Source organism: Siniperca chuatsi, linkage group LG17 (assembly GCF_020085105.1).
Source record: "Siniperca chuatsi isolate FFG_IHB_CAS linkage group LG17, ASM2008510v1, whole genome shotgun sequence".
NCBI lineage: Eukaryota > Metazoa > Chordata > Actinopteri > Centrarchiformes > Sinipercidae > Siniperca > Siniperca chuatsi.
In genome coordinates, this window is record NC_058058.1 from 8514342 (window position 1) to 8533802 (window position 19461).

The 19461-nt window shown below is 38.3% G+C and overlaps 1 long non-coding RNA gene across 1 annotated transcript; it reads right to left on the bottom strand.

Annotated features, from left to right (window-relative positions):
• Positions 1-10558: 10558 nt before the first annotated feature.
• Positions 10559-19142, bottom strand: LOC122865055. Its single transcript, XR_006375378.1, has 3 exons — positions 18925-19142; positions 18746-18821; positions 10559-10636 (listed from the first exon to the last, which is right to left on the bottom strand). It is a non-coding gene; the product is annotated as an uncharacterized LOC122865055 (long non-coding RNA).
• Between the last annotated feature and the right edge of the window lie 319 nt (positions 19143-19461).

The following is a 19461-nucleotide window of genomic DNA, read 5'->3' on the forward strand; positions in this document are numbered from 1 at the left end:
ACTTCAGAAAGCCACAAAGTATTTTTTGACTTTACATAACAAAGCAAGTTGACTAAGAGCATGTTCTTATCTATATCTATCCTCTATCTAGCCTGGGGGAGAAGTGTGTGGTCAGACAATTACTATTTAAATCATTTCACAGTTCTATGAAGATGGAGTTTAGTGCTTGAAGGCCTGATTCACTCCTGACCTTACCTAAAAACAGCATAACCAGTCTGATGATAAAACTGCCATTTCATAATGTTGCTGTCAATACATGAATAGCTTGTTGCTACAGCAATAGCTTTTCCTTTTGTGAACTAAAGAGTTGTTTTAGTACACAACCCCCTCAGTTAACCCTAGTACTGCACCTCCGGACCTTTTGACAAGGGTTTTCAGGTTTTTATTTGTCACATAAAATAAAATAGCATATCCCTTTAGATTTGAAAAGACTAGAGATATTTCAACCATGCAGCAACTGTAAAGACTGGAAAAAAACACTGGGAAGTAGGAAAAGGCTGGAAGCTCAGACTGGGAAGGAGAGAAGTCAGTTAGAGAAATCAACATCTGTATTGCCAGATCTGTAGAGCTACAAGATGCAAAACAGGCAGTTTTGACAGTCCATACTGTACTCAGCATACTGTAAATAACACCTGTCTTTATCTTGCAAGTATATACGTATATAGGATGTAATCTTGTTGCTATGCTTCACATGCGCAAAATGATAATTCACTGGATTATAGTCTTATACAGTATATCTCTTATCTCTTCTGTTTGATGTGGGCGATAATGCCTTACATCCCTTTCCTCAGAAATTTAATGTGTCATTATCTTGTTCATGTACACTAGATGAGATTGCATGTCCTCAGGTTGCTGTCAAAACATGCAAAAATCTATTCTATCTCCCTGTCATCACCTAATGATCATGGGTCTTATCTTGATCCCTCTGTTCTGACTGTTGTATCACTATTTGTGTGTATATGTGTGTGTGCTGCAGTTCTCTTCCTTTTAATATCTAATCTCATTGTAACTGTCACCACTAATAAGTTTGATTTAATTAAGTTTGAGCTTGCATTCATGCAGTAGTCATAGCGGTAGAATCTGTGCCAACCTTTTCTCTTTTTTTCCCTGTGAATTTTATTGTGTACTAAGACTAAGACTGATCAAGGTCTGTTGACCCAGTCATGCTGTACATGAATGCAATAGATAGTCTACAACTTGTCTAGTGGATGGTAAATGGTGTTGAGCAGTAACACATTAACACATTACATTACACATTATAATTTAAAAATTAGTTATCAAATTGCAGTAACTAATCCCAGTAATGCTCCGTTACTTCCATTTTTGGGGGTAGGCTTGTTTGTTGTTTTACTGTCAGTTTGATGAATGGTTGAATGAACGATTAATTTAATCTTTGTGAGTTTAGAAGAGAGAATGGTGACATGTTAGCTTCGGCAGGGGCTGGACGTGGGGGGAGGCGGTTAGCCCCTACCAAAAGAGGAGAAATTGTTCCTTGTAATGCCAGTGTTGTTTACATGTTGTGTATTCTTAGCTGGCTGGCTAATGTTAGCTACTGGTTAGCCAACAGGTTAGCCTACGTTCAGGAATCACCGTTTTTTTCAGGCTTCACTGTGAAACAGGACTTCCGGAGTTAAGCTAGCTGTTGGTGGCCAGTAAATGCCTCCAAACCACATGCTTTGCACTTGCTAAAGCACAATGCACATATATAATATTATTACTGTCTTAAAATTTTATTTTTCAAGTAACTTGCCCAACACTAGAAGCAAGTCACAAAAATAGCAGACTACAATTTAAAAGATAATTGGTCCAGAAGAACAGTGCAAAAATGCCACAGCAATGGCCGCTGCGTTCTGAAAAATATACAATTCTATTGAAAGACAACATCTTTTTTTCCAGTAAGAAAAGTCATGTTGCTGTGGTGATGTTGTGGATGGAAGTATCAATTGATCTGTTTTATCCTGAACAGAGCCTCCATCCCCCTCTTTTAGGTGTATTATTTGGCTGAAATTAAACCCAGTCACCCCCCACAACTGAGATTACAGAGAAATAGCTGACACAGTGTAATTGATGACCTCTATCTACCTGTCTGTCTTTCTGTCTCTCCTATCCCTCCCTCCTCCTGTTGCAACTCTTGTTGGATGAAAACTACTGACATCATAAACCACTTTCTCATTTTCTCCTCCAGGCTTCAGCTCAATAACAACGTCCATCGACACTGTACACAATCAATCAATCTATCAATCAACCAAACAAGCAATCACTCTTACATTATTCAGAACACTTTTCATTCAGATGATTGACAAACAGTGCTCTTCACAATCAGTGACAGACAAGCCGGTCGGGGTTCAGAGTTTCACGCAGAGCACCCTGCAGAGGCCCGACTTACCGGACAGCTCTCTAACAGCAGGGGGTGGCGGATTTTCCACGAAATAGAAGGTATGCAGGATTGTGGATTGGTTGCTGGATTTTGGTTTTGGCTCATTACAACATGCTTGCAAGGACGTGGTGGTGATGTCCTAGGTTTTTACATTTTGCATGTTTTTTTCTTCTTTATCTCACACCCATTCTACTCTTTCATTTTTTTCTCCATTTTATTCCAGCAACAAAAGAGGCAAATACATACACACTTACATATTATGTGTTGTTATCACTTGAGGGTGCTCTCATTTGTTCCTCTTTTGTCTGTTTCACGGTGTAGACATCAGAAATTCACCGTAAATGGCTATGAGAAAGAAATATATTAATGTTACTAAATATTGATTGAGTTAAGATACTGATTCTCAAGTTGTAAGAGCCCTCAGGGGGACTTTGGGGAGGTCACAATGACTTAAAGAAAGTGAAGACATGTATTTCAAATATGTACATTTATGCTGATAATCATACATTACATGTAAATAATGGAAATGTGCTGCCTTTAGGCTCTTTTGAATAATTAACGAAGTAAAAATTGCCTGAAAAGGGAAAATAAAAACACTTTGCGTTCATGTGTCCTTGCAGCAAGAGGTCAGGTGTGGGTGTTAGTTCATCTGTGGTCACCTGTTGAGGGGGTTGAAATCAATTTAAATAAGATAGGAAATAGTGCATGAGAGCTTTCTTTTTACCTTAAGAATATCCTGAGGGCTGTTTTTCTCTTTTTACAAAAGAAGATAATATTTCTGACATTGCTCATGAAATGTTGACTCATAACCTTGTCCAAATACACACCAACAACAGGAAATCCTTGGATTGTGGATTAAGAATATAAACACACATTCATGCACACACACCTACCTCTTTATATAGACATTGTGACTTGTGGTTTTAATGAGGACTTGAGGCTGCTCAGTTGAATTGTCTGAGGTTTTCTGGAGAGCTGATTAGTGTTTCACTCTACCTACAGCTGAATTAATTCAATGATGGTCTGAATTATTTTATTATTTTCCAATCCATCGCATCCAAAAGCTGAGATTTATGCAGAAGATATTCTCACTTCATGTCTTCTCAAAACAGGGGGCTCATCTATTTTATATGTAACACATGGAAAGGCATGTTTAAAATAGAGGGTGTTGGAAGGCTATAACCAAAAATATTTTTAAGGCAGGGGAAATGCTCTATCACACATTCGTCTAATTTGCAACTAAAATTTATTCAATTTAATTGACGTCTCAGATTTTTCTCTAACATTGTTTAAAAAACAGAGTATTTTCAATAAATTTCACTAATACCTTTACAACAAAAATCAAATATTTATTGTAAGAGCTGACTGTGTCTGCACCATCTCCAAGTCTTAGTTTTGCACAGAGCAAACACAATAGTTTTAAACAACACAGTGGCAACATGTGTGTCTATGCATAAATGGGTTAATTGCGTTCTTTGAATTCAGTTCTTCCTTTCACATTTTTTTAAGTTTTTGGCTTCTGTCTGTTTGCATTTGTGAATTCAAAGTTCATTACTGTGTCTTTTACATGAACCGTAATGATTGTGGCACTCTGAATGATCAGTTGAATAAAAGATGACACTACTACATTAGATATTTTGGCATTATATTTATGGGTTGTAAGAGTTCCTTTGAATAGATAAATACAAAATGTGTACTGCTTTCTTATAGGCAATATCCAGTTAATACAGTTGGTCCTCATACACCTTTAGTCCTCACACTCCTTTAGTAAGTCAGGTCACCAGATCTACTGACTGTTTAGTCTAAATTAAATTCTGAACAGCTGGATTTGTTCTTAAACTTATGAGAAGCAGTTTCCTACTGCTCATTTGTCTCTGCGACAAAGGGGAAATTGTGTCTCCATATCTTTGTCTTGCACTGCTTTAGGAAAGTCCTCATAAACCTGTTTAAGTTGCGAGGATTTCTAAGGGAATAAATGGACAAAATGACAGTCTGCATTAATGCTGTGTACTGACTTGAAAACTGCATGGGGCCCTTCACTGCAGTGATGCTCATCAATAGCAATTTTCTTGAACACAGAAAGACAGGAAGGACTCAAACCGTTTTGGTACAAAACATGCGCACTTACAGACACACACACATACATGCACACACAAACACACATACACAAAAACCATTAGCATTGATCAAGACACTCTTTCTGTTGTTCTTGGCAAACATGATGACAGAAAAAATGGATGATCCCTTCACACACACACTCTCTCTCTCACACACACACACACACAAAATGACAGACTCTCAGTCTCCATGGAGCCCAACTGGAAATAATTCATGATTGGCTCCTATTGTTAAAGGCTATGTCAAGCACCAGCCTGTGAGCTGCAAGGTGATGAATAGCAAAATAAACAGATATTTACCCCCTGACAGCTCCTTTTCAATTAAAGGGAAACACTCATGATTTTCAACATTATCAGCATCAATAATTGTTTGGTTAACGTTCCATTAGCAGGGATGGTGTTATGCTGCTGGAGCACTACCTAGAAAATCATTGTTGTCACATTGGAGAAACTTGCTGGCCTCATAAATACTGAAAACTAATGCAATTCAATTATAGTTTGACAAAGCAATCCCAACTCAAGGTCCACTCACTAGCTTTTTTCTGGAGCTTTCAACTATAGTAGCAGTAGTAGTAGCTGTTATGATTTCATCCATAGCACCTTTAAGACATCTCCTAGGTGACCTTGGAATGTCCCGAGCTTTCAACTATATCACATGGTGCTCATCACGAAGATTCATCTTAACAGCAACTGAACTGGCATGTCAACAGATCTATCTCCATGACAACTGAACAAACTCCAACTGGTTTAAGGTCAAGAACGAACTATAATTGCAATTCAATTGCAGTTTATAATAGTTTGATTCAAACACCACATCACAGAAAACTATAGGTGAGCACAACCTCTCCTGTGTAGCTTCTGCCAGTTGCTACAGCAGTAACTGTAACCAATGAATAGCCTTAAAAAGCAAGACCTTTTCTTTTTTTTTCTATTATCTTTGTCACTAAGGCTGCATTACACAACACTTCCATTAGAGGAGGGACAGCAATGCCATTAGTTCCTGTCCACATCTGTGATAATGTTATACTGCTGTACAGAAATGTTTTCCGTGACAGATGATGCTACACTTTCTACCTTTCGCCATCACGAAGGCTAAGCTAAAATGATAAAATGTCAGAAATGTTTGCTGCTTGTCATAGAAGACTACAGTTTTCAGTGACATAATTGTCTGAACATCAAAAGCATTGTAGCAAGCACTGTAGCCCCATGGTGTTTCAGTCTACGACCTGCATGAGGCTGTATCCATCCATTGACATTGTACCACTCTTCAAGTTTGCGAGGTCTACTGTATCAAAAGTAAGTCCAAAGACATTTCTCACAGTAGGCATTTTAATTTATCAAACACCTGTAACTAATAACATCAATAGTGTTGCATTACATTTGTATGCCAAGTGTGCCAGTACTAGTGCTCTGCTTTTTCACAAAATACATTTTGACTTGTCATAGTAGGAAAAGCATAGGTGTAAATAATAAAATGAATGATGGTTGAACTCCATTTAGCTGCTTCACTGCGCTTGATCGTCATCAAACTTACAGTCAAGAGAGAACATTGTGTCAAATTCAATTCTGTGAGTCCAGTACAGAGAGAAGTCCAGGGCAGGTTTTGCCTACCATGGCAAAATGACTTGAAGCAGGGGGAGACAGTTGTATTTTATTGTCACCCTATACACATGACAGTGTACATTAATGGAAAAAGTGGAAATAATTGCATTTAAACAATAATTAACTGCCTGATTAGTAAAAACTGCAATACATGTTCTGATCAGCACAATATATTACATTAGCCAAGGCAGCGGTGTCAGTACAAGCTGTTTTTAATTGATGTTTGATGACAACATGAGCACACTAGTAGGAGGTAGAGCAAAGCTGCAGTAGAGCAGAAAATTGAAGACTTTTCATTAGCAAAAATGACAATAGGAAAAAAGTTTAATTACAGCAGCTGTTATCCTTTAAATCCTTTAAATAAACACTGGCAGAAGATTTTCAAGACAGAGAAGCACTTGATGAAGGCAGAGAGGATAGGGGAGTATAGGGTGTGGGGTCCACTTTAAATACCCATGATGGTGTTGGTCACATGTGAATACTTGCTAATGGTATTCAGCCTGGTGATCAGCCACAGCAGGACCCCTGCCGCTGGGTGTGTGTCTTTTTTCAACCTGTCGTTCCAGCTCACCCATGAATAATTTATGATATACCCCATAAAATCACATCTTTAGAATTACAGATTAATACCTCAGGGGTTGAGGGTGATAGGAGAAAGGGAAAAAAAAGAGGAGGAGAAGAAGTGACCGAGAACCTGATCACTCACCTATGTTTGTGTGTCTTTTGATATGTGTATGTTACTCCCTTTATATCTCCTTACTTTAGCTCTTGAGCCATCAGCATGGTTTCTGAAATGAAATGGGCTAAATTAAAGTAGGTACTCAAACTATATGTACTCCAAAAGACTGTATTGTACTATATAGTACTATATTGCCCACATAGGGCATTGAGTGGGTTGTCCCGCAATCACAGGGTTTGTGGTTTGATCGCCGCCTCCCACTGTCCACATGTCAAAGTGTCATTGAAGCTTGCATGGAAGCTTGCTGTCATCAGTGTGTGAGTGTATGTGTGTGAGAATGGGTAAATAATAGTCAAATTGTAAAGCACTTTGGATAAAAGCGCTATATAAATGCAGTCCATTATTGGTTTCATAGACAAGCGCACAACATCTCTAAAGCTCTGGTTCGATATGTAGTTTTTCTTTGTTTGGCCACTTGCGTGGGGATGTTGGTTTGATAAGAAGGAAAGTGACATTGGATAGGGTTAGATAAGTGGACGAGGGGGATATGTTTTTTACATTGTTACTTCTTGATACTTTTTGTGTAAAATTTACTTGAGAAAAAGTGATTAAACAGATTAAAAACATTTTGTAACTCTAACCATTGGTTCTATTGGCTATATAAACGGTGTCCAACAGTCATACATGAGCAGTCAGAAAGCCTAACTGGTTTTAAACAAACACCCAGGTTAGTCAAATTTAATTGGAAGAGAAAAGACCGCTAACAGTAAAATTACAACCCAAACAGTCCATTGTAAACATCTACCACAGCTTACAGTCCAACTTCTGGTTCAACCGTACTTGCCATTGTTGTGCGCTTTCATGGTTTTCCTGTGCATGACGGTTTATTAACGACATTACAGGTGTGCTCACTTATAGGTTTACCTCCAAATACAGTGGTAGCTACTTTTGGCAAAACTGTCGGCTTGTTTTGGATGATTGTTTGACCACTCCTGTTCGTGCCCTTTGGACCTTTAGCTACAATGCTGTGTTCCTAGACCTTAGCAGTTAATTTTGTTGAGTACACTTTTATCATGACTGATAGACCCATTTTGCGGAGCAACAAAAATAAAAAAAATCAGAAGTTGAAATGAATTGTACTTTTCCTTTAAACAAGTCAGTTGGTTCATGTTACTTTTATGTGACTTTCTGTGTGTATGCAGTTTATTGTGATTATTAGTGATTACTACAAGAAGTGACTCACATTTGGATGCATTGCCAAGCATCCGAAAGACTTTTCTTACCACCACCCAACATCTCTTGGTTTTTCCCTCTGCTCCGATTTATCTCAGTCCTGCTGAATATATCAATACATTTACATGCTTGAATTTAATAGCAAAACAGCAGCTTTACTAATTTGAAATTAGGGTGAAAGTGAATTCTGTGACAGCTGTGTATTTTTAGTACATTTCAACAACCTCATCTCACCCAACTCTCTTGTACTATGTATTATCCACTCTATTCCCTTTGTTAATGAGGAGTTGTGTAAAATCTTTTGTTTGCTGTATAATTTAGCTGAATAGTGGTTGTAAACATTCTTAATACCCTGCTTGTTTTTTGTAAGTGGTATAGTTTAAAATGCTTTATTAATTTTTTGCTCATTACAACTTAATGAGGTGTATGAATCAAAAGGACACCTTTCCTAAAAGCCACAATGACAATACACAATATACATGTAAACACAGTCACAAAATATATTTAAAAAATTTAACAAAATTGAATGTATTTAGGCTGCAGGTACTGAGGTGTGTTATCACAATTGTGAGGAAAGCTCTTTGAATTGAATGCAGCTTCTGTTGTTTGTCAACCTCCTTAGTCTGTTGAGAAACTGAATTAACTGAATAGGATAGTGCGGCACATCTGTTCAGAAGGAGCTGTTAATGTTGAGTAAACAAACCTCTGACAAATTGATCCTAGCTACAATTATATGATAATTTTAGTTTCTGTTGCTTTGTTTCTTTGCTTCTGCTTTTTAAATTCTTAGTGTTTCACACAGGTTGAGAATTTATTTATGGTGGTGGGCACAGAGCTCTGACAGTCTGCTACAAAACAGCATTGCATTTACAACAAACTTCTAGGGGAAGGGGAGTCATTTTTCCAAAACTATATTATTTCACTAACTGCTCTAGCTGACATTTCAATCGCTCTGCACATTCTTGGATTTTGAAATTGTACAGGTAAATCATCAAAGTAATTCGTGCAGTGACTTAAGTGGTTACTTTTTCTGTTTAATAATTTCTGAAGCTTTAAAAAAAAATACTGTCAGTTTTCAAAGGTTATAAAAGACATCAGGATTAGAAAATCTTGAAAACGTATTTTCTGTGAGGGCAACTTTGTAACTTTTCACTGTATGAGTTTGGGGAATGATTGTTTGTACGTCAAAAAAGTGGGCGACCTGGTGGGCTTCAAGAGGTTTAATACATCCAAATAACATTTGTAAAACCCAGACCCGGTGTCTAATTGAGACCTAAGTTTATTTGTAAAAACATGTAGCCCCACCTGGCCAGTAAAAGGGACTCGGCGTTTAATTGGGGCTCTGCTTTTACGGTACCTCACAATAAAAGAATAAAGAAAAAAGAAAAAATAAGTAACAAAAAATCTTGTTTGCTTGGAGCTACCTACAAAAGTAGAAGCTCTGAGCTGAAACACACTGGAAGTGCATGATCCTTGATACTTAGTTCTGTTTGCCTTTTGTTTGTAGATTTATTTAAGTTGTCTGCCTTATTTCCATTAATTACTCTCCTGGCTCCTTGGGTGTCAATTTATCTCTCACCAACAGCTCTCTCTTTTCTTTGTCTCCTCTCTGAAGCAACATGCTGATAAAGAATTTAACAGTGCCAGAAGAAAGTATCTGAAACGTTTCTCAACTGAACATCGGTATACTGATTCTGTTTGGGAAATGACTGATTATTTTGATAATTACTTTTTGAAGATAAGTATTAGTATTAAAATGACTACATATGTCAACACAACTGAGTCTATGCACTGTCGAGAATGTTTGTTGCATAAAAAAGAAGTTACTTTTGCATAATAGCCTGTCTAATATCAACATAAAATCACTTTATGGCCTATTTCCCACAACTGCACCTGCTGAGGGGCCGCTTCATTAGTGTAAACTTGAGAACGAATATGGCAACAAATTAGTCAATAACAAATGTCTATATTTCTTCCTCTGCCGCCCTTGTGACTCTTCTGCTGTAGATTTATGTAACATTGACAGCCCTTCTTTCCTCACTCCGACAACAGACTGACAAGGCATCAATCTCTGCTCCCCAGCTGAATGCTACGGCACAGAACACCCACAGAGATGCCAGACGATCGATATTCAGAATAAATTCTACCTTCCGCTTACTGGCACCATGGGAGAGAAGAGATGGAGAGCAGATACACACACAAACACACTTACACTCATATATGCACACACAGTTACATACACACACATCACACCAGTGTTAGGGAGGGCAATGCAGTGGACATGTCAGCGTGCTGCAGGCAGGCAGGCAGGCAGGCAGGCAGTGAGCAAAACCCCCTGTGGTGAAACCTTAAAGTGTCATCAGTGTCTGTTGCAGACACCACCTGCCTGGCTGCCATTCAGCATCTTACATGCATACAGTGTGCCCTTGAATGAAAAAGAAAGGAAACCTTCTAAGAATACGTGTTAAAATGTTAGAAAACAATGACTGAGTACACTTAGACTCAGCCCAGTCTACCTACCTATCGTATTGTAAGTGACGTAGTTCAGATGAGATCCTCTAGGGCAGACTTCCATAGGTGGAGGTGGAGGGGAGGTTGGTGTTGTGATCGGTAGTCAGATGGCTGGAGCTGCAAAAGCAGAAGAGACATGCGTTCGAGACCACTGTTAGCTTCCCGTTTCAACTGACAAAACCGGACGTTTTTGTGTGTATTTTTAACCCAAGTCATGATCTTTTTCTAAGCCTAATCAAGTGGTTTTTGTGCCTAAACATCACCAGACCATAACCACAGCTTAGAGATTCAACTTTGAAATCTAGAGATTAAATGTATCCGTGGTTTGCAGAAACGTAAAATGGCTCCGTTTTATTCTGGCGATTGGGATGTTAGACTACACCAAACTTTGCTTTTTTTAATTGCCAAATGATAAGTCAAATCTGTGTGTGTTGTTAAATATAGACTGGACTCATCTCTGTTGCAGGCTTTTCCTGCCTGGCTATTCAACTGTTAAAAAATGTAAACAGGGAAAATCAAACATGACCAAAATCACAACACCTATCCTAAAAGCATACAAAGTAACAGCAGTTTTTTCAACATGTGCACACAAAAAGTTTCATTGTCAAAACTTGTACTTTTATTTATTTGATGCACTACTTTTCCAGTCTGAAAACTTCTGCAGCTCATCCCTCTGCATGCAGAGTATATGTTATTGAAATGCACTCTCTTTCACCCCTGCACTGTCACTATTCAGTTTTGAAAAACCAATTGACAAAAGCTATCCGCACCCCACTATTACTTCCTTTCACATGGTTGTGCAAGAGTTGAATTTCTGCAGAGAGCTTGATCGCTGCGTCATAACAGACTGGAAGCTTACTCCAGCGAAGTGGCATCTTTCTCAACTCTTCTACTTTTATACTCAGCACCAACTCATAAATGTTTTTGTTATGCTCCATCTCTGTGCAGTATGTGGGGGAGATGGTTAAATGCAGGCTATGACTGGGTCATCAACATTCACCAAGTCCAGTTGACCCCCCCCCAGCAACTTAAAGTATGAAATCTTACATATATACATTTAATTTGACAAATAGTCATTATAATCATCCTCTTCCTAAGACAATACGTAAACCTAATACCTAAGTACAGTGGTCCGGGTGCATATGATTAACAGGATAGGAGCCAGGAAAACAAACATACAGAATCGATGGCTACACACAAACACAGTATTTGATTATGTTTTCAGACTTTCCTCTAATCTTTGCCATTTTTTAGTCAATTACTGGATATTTTATTCTCCTAATGCCTCTAAAAGTAAAATAATGTGTAAAGTAATAAAGTAAATAAGTCCACTTTTTTGTTTAAGTGATGTGATGAGGGGTTGTAAGTAGAAATTTTAATGAGTGAAAAGCCAAAAGGTTGGGGACCATTGCCTTACTATCTTGTGCAGCTATTATTATTATTATTATTATTATTATACTAAACATAATTGTGATATACTGTAGATGTTTACTACATTTGTAGTTTTTTTCACTTCCCTCCACTCCACAGAGAGATCGGAGATTCATTCAGGAGCTCTATGTCTCGCTCCTCAGAAAGACAGATGCTTGCCTGAAACCAATCTTTGAATTCACTCTATTCACTACAACCTCCAATACAATACATGCATGCATATACATATAAAATGGATGTGTTTACATCCATTTTATTAAAACTGACAGTATTTTTTGTAACACATATGTTGTAGCTGGTCAAGTTCATTTTAACTACTTTTTGTTCCGGTTGGAAGTTTAATCTCCTGCAATGCATCTTATTTTGTAAACTCATTAATAAATTTGTATGTAAAATCTTAATCTGCAAAGTAACCAGTAAAAGCCAAATATTGTAGAGGAGTAAAAAGTACAAAAGCTCCATCAAAAATCTAGTCAAGTAGAAGTATAAAATCAAAGCACTGAAAAGCACATACCTCAAAATTGTACTTAAGTATAGTATTGAGTAAATGATTACTAAGTTACATTTCACCATTAGTGGTTATAGTAGAATAGTTAATAGTTAAAGAGAAAGTAGTATGCAATGTAATTGAGAAGCAGCCACTTGAAATGTCATCTGGTATGACTGTTCTCTTTCTCTTATTTTTATCACCTATCTTTCTCTCTCTCTCTCTCTCTCTCTCTCTCTCTCTCTCTCTCTCTCTTCTCTCTCTCTCTCTTTCTCAGCTTCCTCTTTTCCCCCCAAAGCAGAGATCATCTCTTCTCTCTTCCTTTGATCCTAATAAACCACATCTGGAATAATTCCCATGACAGGAAAGCATGGAAGCCAGAGTGACACCACCAAACACTCGTCTCTGAAGAATTTGCTGAGTAAATGTCACTCTGGGCACAAACATACACACAGGCATACACATACATGAAAACAAACTCAACCACCTCAGCATCACCTCTCTTTCACCTTCCTTAATAAGAACCATAGTACATGACAGTCTTAGAAACTCTCCAGAGTCTTGGAGAATAATTCAGACAGTGCAGACAGACATGGTAAAGGTGACGCTGCTTCGTCACTACTGGCTGTAAGAGGAAAGTTGGTCTTAAGATGCTTTTGGTTTAAGGACCCAGGACCATTTAAACCACAGGGATCAGACAAAGGCCAGTTAAATAAATGCTCATACTCCCAGTCTCCCAGTGGTTGTGAGGATGCTTCCTCACACAAGGACATGAAAGCATGGGATCAAATCCCAGCAGGGTCAAGAGGAGTGAGCACTGAGTGAAGGGCAAGTTAACACGCTACTGTAATACAAAAACTGGTAGGTGACCAAAGAACAATGTCTGGGTTTCATGGAAATAGCCATTGACAGGGCAGAACAAGTAAATCAGAAAAAATATCTTCTGTCTTAGCTCAGAACGGAAAATGGACCTAAACAAAACAGCCCCACCAACAAAAATATTTCTTTCTCGTAAAAAAGTTTAAGCATTAGCATGCTAACATGCTGATGTTCAGCAGGTATCATGTTTACTATGTTCAGCATCTTAGTTTGGTGTGTTAGCATGCTAACATTTGCTTATTACTGAACACAAAGTACAGCTGAGGCTGATGGGAATGTCAGTAGTTTTGCAGGTATTTGATCATAAACCAAAGACAAATTGGACAAATTAAGATTTACGGTTGGCTTAAGAACAATGTCTGGTTTCATGCAAAAAGTAAATGAATAAAAATCAATAAAATATCTAAAGTCAATAACAGAAATTACTCAAAATGAAAAAAAAACAAGGAATGCAACCACCCACTCACAAAATTTTTTCCCCTATTGAATTTATCCAACCAAAGATGATGTAAATTATGAGCAACACCGAAATGCCTAAAACCACAAAACTTTACTTCTTTTATATTTCTCTGTATTTTCCTAAATGGTTAGTTAAGCCCAAATTCTTTTGCAAATTCAGCCTTGATGATCATGTGACAAATGCAAAAACCTCAGAATATACAGGTATTATTACAGGGATGTTTGCGGAAGCCTACATTCAAATGCAGAATTTACAGACCTGAACACCTTCATTCTTCTTGTTATCTTGGTCTTTGCTCTCAGGTAAGACACAGAAACTCTCAGTTCTGGCTTGTTGACCATGCTAGTAAAAACTCCTGAGGTGCATTGTGACTTTATGATACTTCTGGAACTTTTCAGAGCAAGAGAGAAAGAAGAAGACCTACAGAGAGGAAGAGGGAGCGTGGGTGTGTTTGTACATGTCTCTCAGCTTGGGCAGTAGGAAAATGGAAAGTGGTATTATATATGAACACAAGGCTGTAATATAAGCTGTGGTACACAACTCTCTTTATTTCTGTTGCATCAGCCAGCGTAGGCTGTCCTCCTCTCGCTCTGTGTTTATGCAACTGGTTATCAGATATGAGCCAGCCTTCTTATCATATTGTATGTCTCCAGGCTGTGAGTGGGTTCGCTCAAACTTTCCCCAAACTAAACGATTGAAATGGAACAGAAACTTTTAGTCCTCAAGACTCGTTGCCCGCTGTGTGAACCCCAAATGCTCAAATCCCATTTCTGCAGTGTGGAGAAACGGAAAAAATAGAGGGAAGGAGATGAGCATAGGGGAAGAGTGGGAAGAAAAGATGTTGGGGGAGGAAGGGGAGGGGGTTGGCATGCTCAGTTGTCTTAGTAGATAAGAAATAAGCTCATATAGCTTGAAATCTCCCTGGATGTGCTTTCAACAAGGTGCATAAGCAGATATAAATATATTAATGGGAGCAGCCTCCACATTTATTAAAGAGGGAATCCGCCACATTTCCGTGGTGCAGACGATGGCACCCTGAGGGGTAATGAATGACACAGTGATTCATCTGCTTTTTGTGTGATTGCGTGTGTGTGTGTGTGTGTGTGTGTTCGATATGACTCTTCGAGACATGCAGACATCTGTGAGCTGTCATAGAGTTTGTGTGTCAGTCAGGGGAGGGCCAGATGTTTTGGCGCATTTATGCTATCTGTCTGATCTTAACAGTAGTTCACTCTCTTGTTGTCATATCATGGTCCCATTGCGTCTGTTTAATTAATACCCAACATTCATTGGCAAATAAAGTCAAAAGTAAAAAAAGGCATTCAGATATTAGTTTTGGTTTACTGAGAATTGTCTTTTTCCTTTTTTGCCTCTCCATTGTTTCTTCTTCAGTTATTCACCTCCCCCTCTTCAAACAGGTTTTCATTTTTCTTTTGCAGCCTATAGGCCCCTTTATTATTCATGAACTCCATATTGTTTTTGGCTGATCCAGAATACATGTTTTCCCTCCTATATTACCTACAACCCGCACACAGTCTCCTCGCCAAAGCCTCTTCTACAATTTAACAGGGCTAAACTTCAGGATTACTGTATGTTACTGCATTCATAATTAATGTTCATTCCACTTTAATCATTATCATATAGTAGGCCTATGCTCAGTGACAATATGGGAGAGAGAACGGGGTATGGTGTGACAAAAGGTTGTGAACCAACCTTTTTGACTTGACTGAACTTAACCAGTTGACACTGACACCTTCCATGTATTTGCTGCTGTTCTCATTTACAGGTATTTGCCCATCAACCCAGACTGGTAACTCTGCTCAGTGAAAGGTCTCTCAAATACACATAGGAATTATGACTTTGTCACAGGAGACTGCTGTTTTGCTGATGTTTCCTACCAGCAGTTAATGTTGGTTTCCTTTAACCACAATCTTTCCTAACCCTAACAAGTCGTTATTGTGCCTAAATCTAACCAAATCTAAACTATAGTGATGTCAGAGCAAAACATGTTTTTATTTTTAAAACAGTGATTTGGAACAGCTCTGGAAGGCACTGACAAATTATGGCATCCTGCCAATAGAGTTGTCAGATCCGAATATGCTTGAATGTGTCGTTTTTGAAGGGCAATTATAAATTATGTATTTGTTGTTTAATTTGGAGGACTTGTTAAATATAATCCCCCTGAAATGCGGGGTGAAAGTAAAAAAAATCTGCTACAATGGAACTACAGTACTCAAGTAAAATCACAGCCTGCTTACACTAAGTACATTGCTTGAGTACATTTAAATTTCCACTTCTGTGTAGTGGTCACTGAAGACATTTTTACTTTAATAAACATATATGCACCAATGGTGCTTAAAAAGTACTGTGAGGGCTGCTGTCATGTACTCTGCACTACACTGCTTGCTGTATGCATTTCAAAGTCCTCTATTTGTATGAGTTTACAGACTCTTTTCAGTAGAAACGGCCAGATACGGTGAATATGTCACAGACACATGACAAGCTAACAAGAAAACATTTTATTATTGGTGTAAAAACAAATAATTGGAAAGAGCGTCTGTAAGCAGGAACTGTGTGTGCACAGTCTTGTTTTACCTTTGTACAGTATGTATACTTCTGAGAAGCATTCCTCACGATACACATTTTCTTTGTCACGTTCCTTAATTTGTTGTGATTGACAATACTGATTCTCCCTCTCCTCCCACAGTGACCTTCTGTTCTCTGAATTTTATCCTGAGTGATGGGAGGATGAATGCCCGCTTGTCTTTGAAAAGTTAAAGTCTACTTTTCTACTTTCTGTTAGTTTCCCCAGTTATTTTCTCACAGCTGTCTTCCTGCCAATCTCTTCCCCTCTTTCTGGCTCTTGCCATCACCCACCCTGATATTATAAGTCACAGAATTCTCTGCCAAGTAATCTACCTCATCAAATGTGATGATATGCAAATGGATTTGATTATAACATGACAGCAATCAGTGGGGCCCCTTTTAGCCATCGTATTGGATCTAAAAATGGCTGCCAACCATCTCGCATGCTGTAGACAGTAAAGCCAGGCATTAGTGAAATGGGGTGACTCATTATACGTCAAGTGTGATTAAGACTCAACAGGCATCATACACTTGTAAGATGTGTATAATCCATATCATTCGTGTCCTGTAAAAACCTTGTATTTCTAGATGGCTGCCTTAACAGCAAGAAAATGGACTTAACCATAGAGTCACATTCATTTTTCTCATGTTTTAGAATAAATTTAGATTTTGGCTTTGATTAACATTAGAAACAATAACAATATGGAAAACATAGAGAAGTGAGGGTTTCTGTAAGCCACCAAACATTACATTTAATGTTTAATTTAATGTAATTAAAGCACCATTTATGCAGAATTCATGCATGAATCATTTTCTTTTAGTCACCAACAATGTCTCACTGATACACTCTTTGTGAGCAGGGTCAATGTCAGTTCCAAGGGTCAAGCTAATTATCCTGTACTTGTGGTCTGATTTTCATCCATCCTTAACCTTTGACTCTGCTCTTGACCTCGAGGACCTCTTACACACCCCGAGTTGTGCTGTGTGTGTGTGTGTTTGTACTTGTAAGCCCATTTCTGTGTGTTTCCGTGTGGGTGTGTGCGTGCTAAAGACCTGTCTGCGCACCAGACACTGAAGCAGTTTCATTAGGATTGCTGGTTCCCAGGAGGGGGGCATGTGAATAATTACCAATTAGACTGTTGTCAAGAGCCAGTAGGGGTGCAGCGCAGTGGCAGCCATGGAAGGTTAGGGTGGGTGTGTGCATGCCTACGTACTTGTTTGACATGAGTATGAGTGTGTGTGTATATATATATATATGTGTGTGTGAGGTTTTCTGATTGTACTCCCAGAGCACTGGAGCGTGCGGTCGTGGCTGTTAAATACAGAACGTTGTTTAATCTAATGCTTCAGTCACTTGCTGGGGTTCTTGTCAGCTTTGTCAGCTAATTATAAAGTAGCCACATGGATTACACACTTCTCTCTCTTTCATTTTTTGATATTACATTCCTGTCTTTTACTCTCCTCTTGTGTTCTCTCTTCTTTCTGCATTTTGAGTGTTTTTAGATGGGGCACTGTATGTAAGTGACCTTGTTTTTCTTATGATTTAAAAGCCTATTTGCCTTCTATGCCTATGTAACAACCTGCCATAATAAACAACCTGACCTTTCTCAATAAATACCCAACTCTCTGAGAGGAATGGTGGTTTTATGTATTTCTGAAAACATTCTCATAAGTGTTATATTTTTGCCTGAGCTGATGGTCTATATATGTATTATATGATTTCAAAAAGATGCACATGTCAACCTGAAAATAGACTTTTTCTGCTCTTAATTTCTGGAACACCTTCATTTTCTCTTAAAGTTTACTGTTTATATAATGTTTCCCCCTTTTATCACATTTTATTGTTGGCCTCTTTGCCTCTGTTTTATTCGCAGTATCTCTATTTGCCGTTTTATTGGTTATCTTATTTAATGTGCCTCTAGTAGTTTCATTTCATTGTAAAGCACACTGTAATGCTGTTAAGAAAGGTGCTATAAAATAGATTTTAATGTTAGTGAGATTACTATTTGGAGGTTTTTAAGGTTTAAATTGTATTGCAATGTGAATCCAATAAACCATAATCATAAAACCAATCTCACAGTAACTCAGACAAGAGATGAGCAAGAAAGATATCCTGCATTTTTGTTCCTATGTCCTACTCTGATTTACTGTAGTGCTAAAAGGCCTCTTCATTAAGCACTGTATGTGGTGATATACTATATACTTTGTGTGAATGATTTATTACATAAAAGAAAACAAAATGACAGAAAGAATAGGGCCTCTCTAACAAACAGGTTGATGAAAGAGGGCGATGTATTTCACAGGCTCCTTTATTCTCCCAGGATTCATCTGTGTGAGAAAAAGGAGATAGAGGAGGGCGATAACACAGTATGGTCAAACTCACCTTGCTGCCTCCTCACCCTGCAACATCTTTTTTTCCCTCCTGTTTCCCTCAGTTTGTCATTCTGCTTGGCTCGTTCCTTGAGATGGGATAGGATGATAGGAGAAGAGGCAAGGTGGTTAGGTGATGGGTTGCATTGTTAGCTCTCCACCTGCTCCCCTCCCCCACCTTGTTCTGCTTACCTTTTTCTTGATCTCTCCGTCCCTTTTGTCTTCCTCTTCATCTTTTTTTCCTACAGCTACACAGTTTCCTGCTTCTCTCTTGTTCTTCTGTTTCTCTTCCAACATCTTTCACTTTTCTTTCCTGCTTGCCCCGAGAGATAAGGATCATGTCAAAGAGAAAGGATGTCGAGAAAGATAGAGAAGAAAAGTTTTGCACACTGTGCTGTGGCTTGGACTATCATAACATGTTACAATATTTCTCTATCTCCCCCTCTATTTTTAATTTTCTCTCTTTCTGGGTTTCTCTCCTTTGCCTTTGTCTGTAGTCCAGGAAAACAATAGCCTTCAGTTTCACAAGTCACTCTCCTCGTCTTACTGATTCATCTTTTTCTTGCTCCTCTTGTCTCTCCTGCGCATCTTTATGTACCACCTCTACCTCCCACGCCAGGAAATAAAAAAAGATGTTAGCTGTGTTTAACCACAGAGAGAAACTTGTATGCCAGAAAAGACAAGACACTTGGACTCTTCATCTTTCTTTCTCTTTATATCTCTGTCCTT